Raw genomic sequence first — 3,253 nt, 5'->3', positions numbered from 1 at the left:
TTTGTTGCTATTTCTAAGCCAGTGCAGGTTAAATGACAATGACACTGCTATCTCACATACAGAATCATAGAACCTCTTGGGTTGGAAGTGACCTCAAAGACCATCTCATTCCAACCTCCCTGCTGTGGGCAGGGACACCTTCCACTAGAATAGGTTACTCCCAGACCCAACTGGCCTGGAACATTTCCAGGGATGGGGAGTCCAAAACCATTCTGGGCAGAGATAAATATGAAAGATTATGCAATCCCACTCATAACATGATGAAGTCCGGCTTTCCAAAAACAAACTAGTGAAAATTCTTAGCCCTGACATCTGTGATTTCACCCAAAACACAGAGAAAGAGGAAGAAAACTCACTTTTTATGTCCATGTTGAATGAGAGACATTCACCTGATTCCTGCCATGCCCTTATCAAACCGTCCATAAAACAGATATACATTTGGAAACAGGTCTTGCTTAAAATGTTTGGCCATAAAATGCCCAAAGAGAACAATTCCTTTATCTTGTCAAAGAGTGAAGGGTGGTTTGGTTGCAACACAGAAACATGGATGATCCAATTCCCCTCTTCTTTCAGTCTCCTTCATCCCTCCAGCTTTCCACGTCCTTCCTGGATATACCTTCTTAATCTGAGCCCATTGTTATTTATCAGCCTCCCCTACAGTGGGGGACAGCAGAGCAGGTCTGGTGTTGTAGTTGTCTGGTTTTCCCACTCTTTGTTAAAACCTGACCCTGCAATGAGACAAATCTAAACACGTTGCACTGGGATAAACCCTGGCTGTTCAGCCTCAGCTGAGAGGAGCTGGAGCAATCTCCTGTTTTTCTCATGCTCAGGACGGATCAAAAAAGATAAATTCTTAGCTCTAGCTGCCAGACAGAGTCTTAAAATGCCATTACACCCCGGGTCTTTGCTTTGCTTGAGGTCTATCAGTGGGTCAGTTAAGGAGTATCTGAGTAGCAGCTGAAATCCCCTTTATAGAAATATTTGCTGTGCAGCCTGAACAGAAACTCAGGTACCAGGAATTCTTTGCTGTCCAGTTCTCCTTCCCTGCAATTTTGGCTCTTTAATCATTCATTTTCATGGAATCCCAGAATCCCAGAATGATTTGGGTTGGAAGAGACCTGAAAGATCACCTGTTTCCAATGCCCCTTCCGTGGGCAGTGAAAACTGCCTTTTAATTTTAATGGGCATTGTTTGCTTGTTTGTTTTATTTCATTCACATTGATTTTATTATCCATATCAACAAGTTACATACAGTTTTGATTCAACACCTAAAAATATAATATATCCTAATCTGCTTATTTTATTGGTCTCATTTATCTTAATTCTCACCGGGACAATACCTCTTACAAGGATTTTGAAATACAATATATTAATTTTATTTACTGTACACCTGGTAAGTCTGAAGTGTAACCACACTTTTTTTTTTTTTTTTCTTAATCTTATTAGAAGAACAACACATCTGGAGAACTAGAACTTATTAAGTCATCTCTTCATTTTAATATCTGCCACTTTTGCTGTATAGTATATGCAGAATAATTTAAACAGCAGTAATTACCAAGCAAACATCTTTGTGTTGCAATACTTTGCAGCACAGTTTGGCTGCTTCTCCTGAATGAAGAACTGTGGGGTTTGGGGGTGATTAAGTAACTACAGAGGAGCAGAAACCTCATCTTATTACTGGACATGTCCATCATTCAGTAGGGTTGTGTCTCTTTATTGACTTCTTCTGGACCTATTCAGGTTAATCCCAAAGAGTTTCCTGACTCAGGCCTTGGGTTTTTTGAGCGTTTTTGAGCAGGAATATCCCTCCTTCAAAGCCTGAAGATGTTTGGGGAGTTTGTTCACCTGACCTTTCTTCCACATCGCTACAGGGGTGGATGGAGCACTCCAAGTATGTGCTTTACTTCTTCTTGATACCTTTTGAAGCTGGATAGTGAAGGACACTCCATGCATGTGACTGTTGTTAGCACTGGTGTCTTTCCACTGCAGTGTGTGATCACTCTGTGGCCCGGCTGCTCCTTCTTCCACGTGGATGAGTCAAGAAGCTGAAAAATAAGTGGATAACCAGCCTGAGATTCTCTCCTTTCTACACTTTCACAGCACAGCCTAATTTTAGCTGCTGCTTCCACACCCAAAAAGTCGGGATTTTAGATGCAGTGGCTGGTCTGGATCATTTCAATGTGCCCCACAAGGAGAGGGGGGCAGAGGACACATTTCCAAATAGATGGGAGGAGAAGGCACAATGGAAACAAAGAGGTCTTCCAGCATCTACAGGGAACTACAAGAGGGACTTTTCACACAGTCATGGAGTGACAGGACATGGGGCAACGGCCTCAAGGTGACAGAGGGCAGGTTTACATTAGATGCTAGAAAAATTCTTCCCTGTGAGGGTGGCAAGGCCCTGGCACAGCTTACCCAGAGAAGTTGTGGGACCCCCATCCCTGGAAGTGTCCAAAGACACTTTAGGTTGGGCTTGGTTTAACCTAGTCTAGTGGAAGGTGTCCCTGCCCTTGGCAGGGGATTGGAATGAGATGCTCTTTAAGGTCCCTTCCAACCCAAACCATTCTATGACTGGGTTTGAGCTGCGTGGAGTGAGACCCTGAGGAGTGGGATGTTAAATCTAAACCTCTTCCAGGAAATGGGGCATCAACAACTTTCCTGGACAACCTGTGCCAGTGCCTCACCGCCCTCACAGGGAAGAATTCCTTCCTAATATCCATGCTCCCTCTTCAAAGTGTTTAGATCTCATTGGGGAAACCCCACAATTGCCCATTTCTGGTCTTGTTTGGGTTTTTCTGTTGGCCAAAACTGCCAGCAACCTCACAGAAGTCGAGTCTGTCACCTGAAATCCCTCTTGTTCTGTAATGATCTGGCCTTGGGCAACAGAGGAGGACAAGACCAGCTTCCTTCAGCCCCTCTTTCCTGCCATCATCCCAAGGAGCAGCTCACACGTCAGGAATGTTTCCATGGTTCCCGTGTCTGGAACAGACTGTGTGTGGTTCCATCCCATGCATTACTCATGACAGACACTGATGTTGGGGTGATTCAGGTGGGCTTTGGGAACTGGGAGTGATTATCTGAAATTATTTTATTCTTTTTTTTTTTCCCCCTGTTCCAACATACATTTTGAAGTGGAAAGTCGCAGAGAGCAGATGAAGCATGAAAGGAAAAAAAAAGTGTTGCTCTCAAGAGCAGGAAAAAAACGATGGGGAGGGGTGAAATACTTGCAACTTGAAGGTTTTTTCCATGCTCA

General features: G+C 43.8%; 1 long non-coding RNA gene across 1 annotated transcript; it reads right to left on the bottom strand.

The window, feature by feature from the left end:
- Positions 1–1,763: 1,763 nt before the first annotated feature.
- On the bottom strand, positions 1,764–3,032 carry LOC114070489. Its single transcript, XR_003573927.1, has 3 exons — positions 2,843–3,032; positions 1,918–2,045; positions 1,764–1,818 (listed from the first exon to the last, which is right to left on the bottom strand). It is a non-coding gene; the product is annotated as an uncharacterized LOC114070489 (long non-coding RNA).
- Positions 3,033–3,253: the final 221 nt, after the last annotated feature.

This window comes from Empidonax traillii, unplaced genomic scaffold (genome assembly GCF_003031625.1).
Source record: "Empidonax traillii isolate 1590-97213 ecotype Southwest subspecies unplaced genomic scaffold, ASM303162v1 scaffold1578:size89281, whole genome shotgun sequence".
Lineage (NCBI taxonomy): Eukaryota > Metazoa > Chordata > Aves > Passeriformes > Tyrannidae > Empidonax > Empidonax traillii.
Note: the sequence above shows the minus strand (reverse complement) of the source record. Positions and strands in the feature narration are given on the sequence as shown.